General features: G+C 42.7%; 1 protein-coding gene across 1 annotated transcript in view; it reads left to right on the top strand.

The window, feature by feature from the left end:
- The window catches only part of GUCA1C (guanylate cyclase activator 1C), a 219,304-nt gene that overhangs the window by 121,979 nt on the left and 81,578 nt on the right, over positions 1-15,747 (top strand). The window lies entirely within an intron of this gene.

Genomic DNA, 15,747 nt, shown 5'->3' with positions numbered 1-15,747 from the left:
GAGGGTTTTTAACTACCGGCTGGCCAGAGCCAGAAGAGTGGTGGAGAAAGCTTACGGAATAATGGCCAGCCGGTTCCGCCTATTTCTATAACCAATCCACATGGCAGAATACGAACTAAACCATATTGTGCTTGCCTGCTGCATTCTACACAATTATCTCTGCAAAAATGCTACAAACTATGTGCCCTCAGTTGGGGCTGAGGCCGGATTACCAACTAGTAATTTGACGGCACTTGAAGCTGGCCATCCTGGCTTGCCCCCTCAAAGCACCAGCGAAATGAGACAAAATTATCTTGAGTACTTTGCAGGTAGGGGGGGCCATTAATCTGCCAGCAAATGTGTGAAACAATTTTTAAATACATTTTTATTATAAACTGAACTAATATTTCATTTGATTTACTGCTTGTGTTTCTTTTAGCTGTCTCCTAGGTTCTCCAATGGGCTTTTCTTTTTGGCCATTTACTTATAATAGTGAAAACGTAATTTATTTGATACATGAGGTGACAATCTCTTCTTCAGCTAACTATTATGTTGTGGGTCTGCTACACACACACACACACATTGTTTTTGTTGTTAATGTATGTAATGCATTAATGATAAAAATAATCATCCTTTTCAGCGCCGTGAATTAATTGTTTTGAGTCCCTAAAATGGCCTGATTTGGGCAAATTTTAGAGCACTGTGGGGGTTATTTACTAAAGGCAAATCCACTTAGCACTAACAAGTGCACTTCAAGTGCACTTGAAAGTGCACTGAAACTGCACTTGTAGTGTAAAGTGGATTTGTCTTTAGTAAATAACCCCCATTGTCACTGTAAACACCAACTTACTCCAAAAACTGGTATTGAGCATTGAAAGAAGAAGCCACACATTGTTGAGTAGAAAACATTTTACTCCGTACAAATTCACATGTGCATAAGAAAAGGGTTTTTGAACAAACCAACATCTTTGGTGTATAACATTTTTATGGTTGACATTAGAAATATCCTTTTTTGGTTAAACAGGCATGTTTAAAATCATAATAACATACACAACTCAGGAACTTACAAAGTTCAACTTTGAAAAAGTGAAGGCAATATCAGACATTAGTTTGTCCAAACTGTGTTGATCTTGCCTTCATCAGATGGGGTAAGGTCACCCCTGTAAAAGCCAAATTTTGAAGATGCACACAAATTGGGAGTCAAAATGTGGATTTCCCTCCTGATCCCATGCCTAATGTCAACATGTGCTAGCTCCCATCATAGGGGATCAATGGACGTGTTTCGGGGGAGCAACCCCTTCCTCTCACCTACTTGAGTTGCTAGGAAGGGGAAAACGCGTACACTGATATCCCGTGATGGCAGATAGCACATGTTGACACACTGTGTGCATCTTCAAAATTTGGCTTTCAAATTACTTTAAAACTTGATTTAAAAGAACAAATTCCACGACAAAGCGGTACAATTTTTGTGTGTTTTAGATTCTGCCTGAAACATCAATGATGTTCTTCATTTTTGTTGAACATCATTGAGGTTTTCCTTTATCTTCTCTAAATCCCGATTGCACACCATGATCTCCCCGATAAGATGTGTGCACTGGTGAAATGAGTTTCTTCTTCCACAACATCCACATCACCTAAAAAAAAAAAAAAAACACACCATGTATTATAAATATGTATGCATACATCTATTACCTGAAGCTGTGGTCTCAGACACTCACCTGTTGTGGTCACTATTTCGCTGACTTCATGTACCTCGGAATCCACATCCTCAGGTTGTGGTGTGGAGATTTCCCCTTCTTTAGGAGGTGTGGTGTTCTTGGTGTCCTCTGATGTTCCGAGTCTTTTCTCCCCTATGTGAATGAAAAAAAAGTATACTTAGCACACAGATATTTGAGGCAAGAAATAGGAATATGAAACATTGCTTGGAAGTGTCGTATAAATGTCTGTTTTGAGTTCTAAGCTGAAGACATGATTTTTTCCCTTTCTTAAAGCTGGAATACTGTCAGGAAAAGCCCTCTTGCAAATATCCCAGCAAACTAAAGTTTAAAGGAATGCCTGTGCACAGAAGCGCCATCCGGCGCTCGCGCATGCGCAATAGCGCCAATAGCGCTAACGTGCGTACGCACATGCACAATAGCGCCCATAGTGCGAACGGACGTACGCGCATGCGCAATAGCGCCAATAGTGGCGCCCTGTGACAGCACTTGGCGCCAAAGAGGCTATTCAAAGAGGACTGTTCCACTGCTGCCTTGCTGTCCGGTCTACAGCGTTCCTGAAGACCTCTTGTGCCCTGTTACTTGCATTTGCTACCTGATACCTGTTGGACTGTTCCTGACTACTCTGTTTGCTGCCTACCCTGATCCCGGCTTTTGGACTTTGACTACTCTGTTTTCTGCCCGCCCTGATCTCAGCTTTTGGACTTTGACTACTCTCCCGGATTTACCTTCTCTACCTGATCTGCCCGCCTGTGTTTGACCCGGCTTGCCTGTACCCTGCTGTCTACCTCCTGCTGCTGGACTACAAGACACCTCCCAGCTGTCTACATCCTGCTGCTGGACTACAAGACACCTCCCTGCTGTCTACATCCTGCTGCTGGACTACAAGACACCTCCCTGCTTTCTACATCCTGCTGCTGGACTACAAGACACCTCCCTGCTGTCTACATCCTGCTGCTGGACTACAAGACACCTCCCTGCTGTCTACATCCTGCTGCTGGACTACATGACACCTCCCTGCTGTCTACATCCTGCTGCCGGACTACAGGACACCTTCCAGCTGACTACCTGATTCAGCTCTCTGCTCCAGCCTTTCAGTCAGGCACTTGTGCCCCTTCGCACTTCCGAGCCCCTGTCATCACTACCAGGGGTTCCCGAGTCGGAGGTATATGAGAGGCCGTTCCCTGCATTCCGGGCTCCACCTACCAGGTACGTGACAAATACTTACCTTTTTTGGTAAAGTTTCACACATGGGACACCCCTAGTATCCACTGCGTGGGATACCCTAAAAAGGGTGTTCAGGTGTCCCACACTAGTGCTCCTTTGTCCAGATGTATAAACAGCTGCTGAGTGTCCTCTCCTTACACTGAAATAGTTTGCATTTCATTCTAGTTACAAGCCCATCTAGACAACAATGTAATAAACTTCTTTTAATACAAATAGGCCTGAACAAATGTAGTTAACTTGCATCTGTCAAAAACATTGCATTAGTGGGTGAATTAACGATGTTTACTACGAACGATTACTGTGCCCACAAACCTAAAACTTGCCATTTTAAACGCCATTTTAAACTGTACAACAGTAAAGAAAAGCACATGGAGCAGCATGCAAGTACTAATAATAAGATGAACACACAACAAAATACTTACTTTTTTGCAGCACTCTCTTGATCCTTCTGTACTGATCCTGCTCCCTCAATTTGAGGTCCTACCAGTGTTTCCTCAATTGCTCCTTGGATTGTCGTACCCCAAAATTCCTCTGCAGACTTCTCACAACTTTAGTCATGATTTTGGCCTTTCTCACATTTGGGTTGCTGTATGGTCCATATTTCCCGTCATAGTCGGCCCTCTTCAAGATGTCCACCATCTCCACCATTTCAACAAAGGCCATATTTGAGGCCTTAAATCTCCTCCTGGATCGGGACGTTTCTGGCTCCGGGCTTTCCTCGTCATTGCTGCTCTCCTCTGCAGGCACCTGTTGTCTCTCCGTCATGTGCTCTCCCACTGCTCCAAAAGAGAAGGGGCGGGGAATATACTAGAAAGAAGGTCAGGGGTGGAGTTTCACGCATGCACATTGTATATAAAGCATAACACGCGTGCGTCGTACGTACGATCTGTGAGCGGAGGACGGAGTAGCGTAAGCGCCAATAGTGCAAATGACGATAACATTTTAACTTGGGGCATCAGTGGCCTATACTGCTTATAGATTGAGGCCTATGTTGGGACAAGATTAGGAGAGTTTAGCCTGACATTAGGGTTTGTCTTGTGTTGTGTCTTGCAGAGAAAATGGATAAATTCAATGATCATGACTTCCTCCCCAACTTCATTGATAAATACAGAGAGCTGCCCTGTCTGTGGCAAGTGAAACACCTATTTTATAATAACAAACTAAAGAGGAAGGCAGCGCTTGATCAACTGTTGGAATTGGTGAAGCTGGTGATTCCCACGGCAAACATCAACTATTTGAAGTGCAAAATTGGTGGCCTGAGGAGCACATATAATAGGGAGCACAAGAAGGTCCAGGATTCCATGAGATCAGGAGCAGCAGCAGTTGACATTTATGTCCCCAGGCTCTGGTACTACAACAGACTGCAGTTTTTGTCAGGAGATGTGGAGGAGCCCAGCTTGAGTCAGGTATAACATTGTTCAACATATGTCTTGACCAAAAATTAATGATGTTAACTAGATGCTATTATTGATCACTAATTTCTGATTAAACAAAATGGTTTACATATCAATAGACAGTAGTAGCCAAAAATGATTGGGACAAGAGTGAAAAATGCTTTCTTTTCCATTTGTTAACATTCAATTTGCAACAGTCATGACTCTAAATTGTATGTGATTGGTGACCAAAAAAACTAAAACTATGTCCCATTTTCATACACAGGAAAGTCTCAGCCAGGAGGAGGCCGTGGAAAGTCTCAGCCAGGAGGTGGCGTGGGAAAGTGGCAGCAAGGAGGTGGCCGTGGAAAGTGGCAGCCAGGAGGTGGCCGTGCCCAGTAGCCTGACCGAATCGCAGGTTCCTCCCCTCCACCTTTCAACAAGAAGTGCCAGGATGGGGAGGAACGTGGAGGAGTCAGCGCTTGGTTTGATTCGGCAGGCTACTGCGGTGCTCACAAACACCCCTAATGTCCAGGAGGCCTTTGCGTGTATGTCGGCCAGTGAGATGCAAGAAATGGAGGTGGGCCAACGCCTCATCAGTGAGGAGCTCATATTTCAGGTCCTAAATAAGGGGGTGAGGGGCGAACTCACCAAGAAAAGTCACGTATGTGAGCTGGACCATACTCCTCCTCCACCTCCTGACACAACTTCAACACCACAGCCACAGCCTGGAAGGAAACGTGCAAGGAAGTCTTGAGAGTGATGGCCTGGGTTTGGTCTGGTCTGGCAAAAGACGCAGGCTGTGGTAAGACCACAGCCTGGGGACATACAGTGGGGATGGAAAGTTTGAGTCCAGCTGTGTTTTGATTATACTGATTGGTCTTGATTAGGAAAGCCACACACTTGTCTATATAAGACCTTACAGCTCACAGTGCATGTCAGAGCAAATGAGAATCATGAGGTCAAAGGAACTGCCTGAAGAGCTCAGAGACAGAATTGTGGCAAGGCACAGATCTGGCCAAGGTTACAAAAAAAATTCTGCTGCACTTAAGGTTCCTAAGAGCACAGTGGTCTCCATAATCCTTAAATGGAAGATGTTTGGGACGACCAGAACCCTTCCTAGAGCTGGCCATCAGGCCAAACTGAGCTATCGGGGGAGAGGAGCCTTGGTGAGAGAGGTAAAGAAGAACCCAAAGATCACTGTGGCTGAGCTCCAGAGATGCAGTCGGGAGATGGGAGAAAGTTGTAGAAAGTCAACCATCACTGCAGCCCTCCACCAGTCGGGGCCTTATGGCAGAGTGGCCCGATGGAAGCCTCTCCTCAGTGCAAGACACATGAAAGCCCGCATGGAGTTTGCTAAAAAACACCTGAAGGACTCCAAGATTGGGAGAAATAAGATTCTCTGGTCTGATGAGACCAAGATAGCACTTTTTGCCTTAATTCTAAGCGGTATATGTGGAGAAAACCAGGCACTGCTCATCACCTGTCCAATACAGTCTCAACAGTGAAGCATGGTGGTGGCAGCATCATGCTGTGGTGGTGGTGTTTTTCAGCTGCAGGGACAGGACGACTGGTTGCAATCGAGGGGAAAGATGAATGCGGCCAAGTACAGGGATATCCTGGACAAAAACCTTCTCCAAAGTGCTCAGGACCTCAGACTGGGCCGAAGGTTTACCTTCCAACAAGACAATAACCCTAAGCACACAGCTAAAATAATGAAGGAGTGGCTTCACAACAACTCTGTGACTGTTCTTGATTGGCCCAGCCAGAGCCCTGACTTAAACCCAATTGAGCATCTCTGGAGAGACCTAAAAATGGCTGTCCACCAACATTTACCATCCAACCTGACAGAACTGGAGAGGATCTGCAAGGAGGAATGGCAGAGGATCCCCAAATCCAGGTGTGAAAAACTTGTTGCATCTTTCCCAAAAAGACTCATGGCTGTATTAGATCAAAAGGATGTTTCTACTAAATACTGAGCAAAGGGTCTGAATACTTAGGACCATGTGATATTTCAGTTTTTCTTTTTTAATAAATCTGCAAAAATGTCAACAATTCTGTGTTTTTATGTCAATATGGGGTGCTGTGTGTACATTAATGAGCAAAAAAATGAACTTAAATGATTTTAGCAAATGGTTGCAATATAACAAAGAGTGAAAAATTTAAGGGGGTCTGAATACTTTCCATCCCCACTGTATATGTCATCTACTGCTGTTCACGACCTCTCGGAGTCCTGGACCGCATTGTGCTCCCTATTAAATGGAATCCTTAGGTTACCAATTTGGCCTGTCAAATAATTGATGTCTGCCCTGGTGTACAAAGGCTTTGCCAATTTCAACAGTTTATCCAGCGTTGCCTTCCTCTTTATTTTGTTATGACCCCTAATAAATTACTTCTTTTTTTTTTTTTTTTATAAATCCTTGGCTATGTGTTTTAGTTCAAAAAGGACAGTTTGTTTGTGAGTAGGCAGGTACATTTAAAAAATACTATGTCAAATTAACAAGGGACACCAACACCAACCAACATTTTTGAGGTTAAAAAATACAAGATAATAATGGTATTGTGGTAACTTGACATACATAATGACAAAAAATATTATGGAGATCACTAGAAAAAAAAAAAATCAGGAGATCTTGATCTTGAAAAGAAAAAAAAAAGTAGATCACTCTAAAAAAAATTAAAAACATTATTCTGGAGATCTGGCGAAAATAAAATAATAATAAAGATATCAGTTTGTCAGAATCCTGAATATCAGCAGCAAAAAAACTTCATTATTCTAGCATTATAAAGAAGAAGAGAATGGGCTGCATTGAAATATTTCAAAATTTGCAGCGTGACGAATGTGCTATCTCCATTACGAACGCTAGTTTTACCAGACCGAGTGATTCCGTCTCATAATTTATTCTGAGCATGCGTGGAATTTTGTGCCTCGGACTTGTGTACGCATGCTTGGAATTTCCGACAACGTTTTTTGACGGAAAATTTGAGAACCTGCTCTCAAACAGTTGTTGTCAGAAATTCCAACAGCAAATGTCTGATGGAGCAAACACACGGTCGGAATTTCACCAACAACATGCTCACATCGAACATTTGCCGTCGGAAAATCCGATCGTGTGTATGTCAATACAAAAAGAAATGTGCATGATTGTTAGGAAACCAAATATACAGTAAAACTGCAATATACAGTTATATGCAAAACTTTGAGGCACTTGTGAAACATGCTGTAAATCAGCAGTTACCAACCAGTGGTCTGTAGACCACTGCTGGACTGGTACACCAGAAAATTTTGGTGGTCCCCAGGGGTTCTGCTGCAAAAATGAACATTGTGTCAGATGTATACTGCCCAATGTTGTTTCCAGTGTTGCTCTCAATGTGCACTGACAGTCAATACTGTCTGGGCGCATTGATACCGATACCTCCTCTGTAGTTCAGGCTCCTGTGAACTCAATGGGAGGCGCCGGGAGAAGTGCAGACAGCTGATCACAAACTGTGGGAGGTAGCACAGAGCCTGAGCACATGGCTGGATAAGGATGTGAAATCCAATGATGAGTCTGTGTAAGGCAGCAGTGTGATGCAGAGTGTGGCAGAGAGCGGGAGCATTGTGTGTATAAGGCATGTATTGTAAAAGTTAGTGGTCCGTGGGATTCAAAATTGTGAATTTAGTGGTCCGTGAAGTCTGAAAAGTTGGCAACTAATGAAAAACAACACAAGAACACCCTCAATTTTTGCAGTTATTATTTTTTTTTTGGTCCTATTTATACATTTGCTGTTCTTGTGCGGTAAGCCAATTTAAACTTGGGTTTTTTTGGAAAAAAAAAAGTATAGAAACATGAATGTGTGAAAAAATCGCATAGATAATTATGTGGAAACAAAATGTTATGCAGTTTTTACGGTCAGTTCACTAAAACGTTATCTTAAATTTAACTATTTTAAATTCTTTTACTCATATTTAAATATCAGATGTACATCTTTTAATTTTTTTTACATGACATAGTTGTTTAACCACTTCAGCCTCGGAAGGATTTACCCCCTTCCTGACCAAGCCCTTTATTGCAATACGGCACTGCACCACTTTAACTGACAATTGTGCGGTCATACGATGTTGTACGCAAACAAAATTTATGTCCTTTTTTCCCCCACAAATAGAACTTTCTTTTGGTGGTATTTGATCACCTCTGCAGTTTTTATTTTTTGCACTATAAACAAAAAAAGAGCATCAATTTTGAGAAAAAAGCAATATATTTTACTTTTTTGCTATAATAAATATCCCAAAAAAATATATCAAAAAATAAATTTCTTCCTCAGTTTAGGCCAATATGTATTCTTCTATATATTTTTGGTAAAAAAAATCACTATAAGCGTATATTGATTGGTTTGTGCAAAAGTTATCGCGTCTACAAAATAGGGGATAGATTTTTGGCATTTTTATTATTAATTTTTTTTTTTACTAGTAATGGCGGTGATCTGCAATTTTTATCGTGACTGCGACATTGCGGCAGACAGATCGGACATTTTTGACACTATTTTGGGACCACTGACATTTAAAAGCCAAGCATGCAGTTCAAATAATATATGGGAACAGTTTTGTCAGTCAAAGGATTTTTAATGATCTGTAGTGACTCTTGTGATTCAGGAATCCCTGCCAGATGGTGTACTATGTCCTGGGCATCCGCAGCAGTAGTAGCACAGCTGGGTCAAATACCTGGTCAAAACATTACCTCTGCCTGCTGGAAGGACAATGAAGCAGTGGCACACTGCAATACCTGTACGCATTCTGGTCCTCCATCTCCTAGTGTGACTGCTGCTGTCAGACGACAACAGGAGACTGATGTAAACACACATTTTACATTTAAAAATAAATTATTTTAATAAACAATGACCTGAATTAAGTGGTAGGTTTTTTTTAGATCTTTCTGAAGGTCTATTTTAAATAAATGTATATTGCATTTATATACAATAACATTTTAAATATTGTTTTTTTTTTTTTACTCTACTTCATAAGAGCAGATTTTCACATCTTTAGTAGTGATGGGTGAATCTGCTTAGCAATTGTGATCTTAAAGTAAACCCCATTGAAGTCAACAGGAAGGGAATAATTTCTCTTAACTTTCAATACTAATAGGTAATATATTTGAAAACATAGGGTATGGGGATCCTGGGATATATACTAATGCAAAAATTATTTAAAAAAAAAAATCATACAACAGGGAACAGCATTTAACTATTTTCCGACCAGCCAGATGAGAGCTTCATCGATGCAGAAGGGTGTTTATATGGCCTCCCACATCCACTGTCCATGCATGGCTTTTAGAGCACATGGCAGTGTGGATCACAGATTGGGCTACAAGGCCAATGAAATAAGCACTGTACCATGTGATCACAGTGATCACACTTGTAAACAAAGTCCACATGATGCAGCCTTTGAATCGTTTACCTCATCAGTCCTTGGGACTGTTGTAAGGAAGTGGACGGAGTGAAAAAAAACAGGGTCAGCACCTACATGACAATTGAGGTTTAATACTGAAAAATTTAAAGCAATGCACTTGGGGGCAAAAATGATGAATGCATGTTACTTGCTAGGGGGAGAACCTCTGAGAGAATTTAGGATCAAAAAGATCTAGGATTGCTAATAGATCACAGGCTAAGCAACAGCATGCAATGCCAAGCTGCACCAAGCAAGGCTTGCAAACTATTAGTATGCATTAAAAAGGGTATCTACTCAAGTGAAAAGACTATCGCTTATAAGACTATCACTTCGCAAGACTCTGGCTTGGCCACATCTTGACTTTGCCACCCAGTTCTTGACACCAGTCCTCAGAAAGGATGTGCTGGAACTGGAGAGAATCCAGAAAGGGCAACAAAGCTAATAAGGGGACTGGAAGACCTCAGTTATGAGGAATGGCTACAAATATTAAACTTATTCTTCCTGGAGAAGATACACTTAGGGGGAGATATGATCGCAATATACAAATACTGTATCTAAATGGTGATTCTAGCATAGGGAGAAAACTATTCAGTGCTAGGTCTCTTAAGAAGACACCCGGCCCCTCAGAGAATTTGAACGAGAAGCGATTTAACCTTAAGCTGCAAAAGGGTTTTATTTACTGTTCAAGTACACCATTTAGTGGTGTCAGCAGGAAGCGTCAATAATTAAGAAAAAAAATAGATGTGCATCTTTGCAAATGTAATATACAGGGTTATGGGAAATGGTAGTGACATAAGCACAAATACATACACACAGGTTGAACTGAATGGACTGGCGTCTTTATTCAACCTCACCAACGATGTAATTATGTAACTATTACATACTGTTACCAGAGAAAATGCAGTGTCACTATGGTGACATTGTACTGCTTTGGCGGTGATCATGTACAATGGCTGGCTGATCTGATATCAGTGTATGTCAGTGCAGCCAGACATTCTCTTCAGTCACTACCATAGCAGTACAATGTTACCAGACCAGTACAGTCTGTCACAGTGTCCAGTGCTGTATTCTGGCTTAGGCCGACAAGGTCCAGGCCTAGAGCGGCACTTTGCGGGGGGCGGCAAAAAAGCCGCCCCTCGCTAGGGTGACCATATGTCCCACAAGTAAACCGACAAAGAGCAGTCCGGAATGCAGGCAACAGGGGCAGACTGAGCAGCCATAGCGCTGGCTCCGCCCACACCTGAGTCTCTCCTGGTCACTAGGTGTTAGAGCTGCCTGGCGTCTAGCAACCAGTGACGTCACAGCCATGGCTCCCTGGCTCTTCCCAGCATTCAAAGCAGAGGAGGATTCAACTTCCTCCTCTTCAACGCCTGGTGCTCGTGGGGCTGAAAGCAGCTGCAAAATTGAGCCCTTGTCATAGAGTCTGGCGGTGGGGTGCAGGGCAGCGGAGCTAAATCCGGTGCTGACAGCAGCCGCTGCATCTTCAAACAGCGAGCGGGTGGCCCCAGAGTCTGCGGGGAAGGTGAGCAGCACCAGCACGAGGCTGTCTAGAACCAGGAGCCCGGGAGGGAGAAGACATCCACTACCACCCTGACCTGAGCAGCAGCAGGCGCAGCATCCCAGAGCCTGCAATCCTGCAAATGCAAGCCTGCAGAGGGTGCAATGTACCCCATACCCATTCACATAGGGGGGGAGCAGGATCTGGGGTCCCCTTGTTAAAGGGGGCTACCAGATTCTGATAAGCCCCCCGCCCGCAGACCCTCACAACCACTGGGCAAGGGTTGTGGGGATGAGGCTCTTGTCCCCATCAATATGGGGACAAGGTGCTTTGCGGGGGATCCCAAAGCACCCTCCCCATGTTGAGGGCATGTGGCCTGGTACAGTTCAGGGGGGCGCTCTCTCGTCCCCCCCCTTTTCCTGCGGCCTGCCTGGTTGCACGCTCAGATAATGGTCTGGTATGGATTTTGGGGGGGACCCCCACGCCATTTTTTTTTTTTTTGGTGAGGGGTTGCCCTTAAAATCCATACCAGACCTGAAGGGCACTGACTGAATATGGAGTCTACACTAAATATATAGTCTACGCTAAATGCAGAGTATATATATATATAAATATATATATATATATATATATATATATATATATATATATACTAGACTGTATATATATATATCAGATGCACTGCCACTAACTAACCTGCGTGCCTAATCTAGCTCAATCTATCTCCGTCCCCACACTATACATTGCCGCTATGTAAGCAGCCTAATATAGTGTGGGGCGTGGACTCAGTTGTCCTGAGCCATGACTGGCCAAAGGCACCCTGCTTTTGGCCGATTATGGCTCTCTGTGATTGGCCAAAGCATGCAGGTCAGGTGCATGCTTTGGCCAATCATCATACAGCAATGCACTGCGATCTTGCAGATGCTCAAATTTCCCGCAAACGTCCCATAATATTCACTGTTCGGTGAACACATGATGTTGGAGTCGAACTTAGGTTTGACTTGAACATTGAGCTCATCCCTAGTCTGGAAATTAAATGCATACAGCTATTTATTAACTTAGAAAGCCTGAAGGTGTACCTTGGATTTTGTGGCTCTCAATGTGACTAGGCTGGGAAAAAATTCACACATGATATTGCCATACTCAGGAGGAGTAGCAGAATGTGTTTTGGGGTGAAATTCTAAGTATGGCTTTGCGGGGTGTGTTAGAAATATCTTTTTGACAACTTTGTGTAAAAAAATACATTTTCATTCCACATTTTCAAAAAACTTATGGCAAAAAAAACTCTTCAAAAGACTCTCCATGCATCTTAGAACATACCTTTCTTCCTAAAATGTGGACATCTACTGTGCATAATAAAAAAACAAAAACAAAAAACAAAACAGAGTGGTAAATAAATACCACCAAAATACCACCAAAAAAGTTCTGTGACAAAAAAAGATATAAAATTCATTTGAGCACAGTATTGCATGACTGAGTAATTGTCATTCAAAGTGTGACATTGCTGAAAACGTAAAAAGGGCCTGGACTAGAAGGGCGTGTAACAGTCCTGTCTTCAAAGGGTCAGTAAGACTTAAATAATGCTTTTTTCTAAAAACTACAAAACTAATTTTTTTTTTCTGCGAACCAAGATGTGTGTGAGCAGCTCAGACTGTATGGAAATGAAGTCCTGTGCCCACCGTTGAGAGTGCTGGGCAGAAAGGGAGCTCGTCTATGCTCCAAGTAATGGTAGAGAGTGATAGGTGTCCCGGGAGCCTGCTGTGTGATAGTGAATGGCAGTCTCTGCCATGAGCGTCCGCAGGAAGGGGCAAGGGGGGTCAAGTGCCCCCCCTGGAATCAGCAAGGTGTCCACACACTAGGGAGGAAAGTGCAGGAAAGTAAAGTCAAACATGATAAGAGAACGTTCACTCCACAGGAGCTCAGCCTTATTTATTGTTGGGCTGACACCTGGATCTCCTTTCCCTGCTGTCACAGGCTACCTGATCGCTTTTATCTTCTGTTATCAGCGATCTGTTTGTGGAATGTGCCTCCAATTGCCTGACTGCGGGACCTGTCAGCATAGAATCATAGACTGTGTATCTCCTTACACTGTCATCCTGGTTGGACATCAGGCTGAACCTTCTGTTATCATGTGAAGAGATTTAACACTTTACTTCCCTGCATGCTTTTGCTTGGCTACTCTTAGGGCTCCTTCACATGTGTGGAAGTGACTGTTGCTCCTCTGAAAAGATCCATGCTTGGAATGCTTTTCAGAGCTGTTTAAGAGGTGGTGAGGAGGAAATATATTGCCTCCTCACCACCTGATTTAACCCAATAATTGCTACACAGTGGCCACATTGAACTACATTATTCTTTTTTACAGCACCACCCACTAAAAGCAACATGCTGTTCAACCAGTTCTATCAGGGCTGCCAATCAGTGCCACCTATCAGTGCCCCCTGCCAGTGACCATCAGTGCTGCCTTATCAGTCCATCCTATCAGTGCTCATCAGTGCAGCCTCATTAGTGCACATCAGTGAAGGAGAAAAACTACTTAATTGCAAAATTTAATAATAGAAGCTAAGCTAGTCTTTTTGTCAGTCTTGTTTGTTTGTTTAGCAAAAAATAAAAAACCCAGTAGTGATTAAATACCACCAAAAGGAAGCTTTATTTGTGTAAAATAAATTATAAAAATGTTGCTTGCGTATAGTGTTGCATGACTGCGCAACTGTCATTCAAAGTGTGATAGAGCTGAAAGCTGAAAATTGGTCTGGGAAGGACGGGGGTGAATGTGCCCTGTAGGCAAGTGGTTCAGCACAACAGCATAAAGATGTTATTGTGCCCATAAAGCTGCTGTTGTGCCCATAAAGATGCTATTGTGCCCATATAGAATTTAAGATCTCCACTGGCTTAAGCCAATGCTGCACCATACAGGTGTAGTTTTTTTTGTAATTGATTGATTGCCTAATTGTATGTTTATTTATACCTTCGCTTGCTGTGGTCGCAGCATATTTTGCATGGTTTTGTATGTGGCTCAGATTGCCACAGCAAAACCAGGTACATCCCCTCCCCCCAAAAAAGTGCCAAATGTGGCATGGGAGGGGAGTTATCACGCTTTATGTGATAATGATAAAGCCCCTCCCCTTCATTAAATTGTCAAATAGGGGCGGAACATGGGTGACCTTAAAATAATGCCCCCCCTGAAAAAAGTTCTGCGAGCGCCCATGGTCTCTTCCTGTCCTAACAAAGGATAAAAGATCTGGCAGCTGGGCTTCTGCATTCTATGTTACTGAGGGGAAACCCAGCATGTCCCTTTTTGTCAGTGGGGACAGACTGAATTTCCTCTCATTTCCAATTTTTCAGTGTAGCTTTAAGTATGCATGACACCTAGCAAGCTAAGATTTCTTTTAGCTATTTTTAGGTATGATGTGTAAATGGGAATCCAAACCAAACATATAGAAGAGGTTCCTCAAATATAAAAAAAAAAAAGTGGAGACACACTTTGAACCTGCACGTGAAGTTGTGCAACTGTACATTAACACAAAAAAAAAAAATATGATTTACATTTTTGCTAAATCACATTTTTGCCCTTGTCATTCTGTTTGTAAACAAAGCAGATGGTATTCACCTTTATACCCATACCACCTCAATCCTAGTTGTTGATCTGGTATGGCTTGTAAAGGGGGAATCCACAAAAAAAAATGGCATGGGGTTTTTCCCCAAAAATACTAGACCCTTATACTTAATGAGGGTAGGATATAGAATTTAAAGGTAACCTCACAAAAAAAATTATGGATTTTACATGGGTATTCTTTGTATATAAAATAATAAAATAAAATAGAAGGCAAGAAAGCATGTCCCGCCCATTGAAATATAGATCTATACCAGGCCATTATCTGAGCATGTAGCATAGCTGTCCAGAAAATGGGCGAGCAAGCTTCTGCCTATTCCCTTTTGACCCATAACAGGCCACATGTTCTCAATATGGGTAGGGTACCCCACCATAGGCACCCCCTAGCAACTTGTCACCATGTTGATGGGGACAAGTACCAGTTCCCCACATTTCTGGCCCGGTGAATGTGGGGGTCAGTGGGGTGTGTACTTTTCACAATCCCAAAGTCCACAAATACCTCTCCCTTTGTACATGAATAGGTAAGTGGGTATATAATACCCCCAGTTTCTCAGGCATAAAAAATAATAAACAAATGCCACACTTGTGAAAAAAAGCAATATAGATTCACATCAATCACCATGAACGATGCCCGCAGAAAACAAACGTGCCATGCATGATGTACTCCCAATGCACTCCCACTGCGAATTACATTTTCCGGCCTGGCAGCTGAATGTAAATAAAGGATCGGCATCCAAACATGGTCAGTAATGATTTCCAACTGCAATAAGGCGATTCTGTCACTTCACCAGTTCTGTCAGTTTGGAACACCTTTCCTGGGAGGCGCCACTTATCTATTGCGCAGGTGTTTGATACAGATCTTAACCACATATTATACGGTATATAAAACTTGTATAATATTGTTGCAATATAGTTTCTAT

This window comes from Aquarana catesbeiana, linkage group LG02 (assembly GCF_042186555.1).
Source record: "Aquarana catesbeiana isolate 2022-GZ linkage group LG02, ASM4218655v1, whole genome shotgun sequence".
Lineage (NCBI taxonomy): Eukaryota > Metazoa > Chordata > Amphibia > Anura > Ranidae > Aquarana > Aquarana catesbeiana.
The sequence above is the reverse complement of the archived record's forward strand: the minus strand, read 5'-3'. Positions and strand labels throughout refer to the sequence as shown.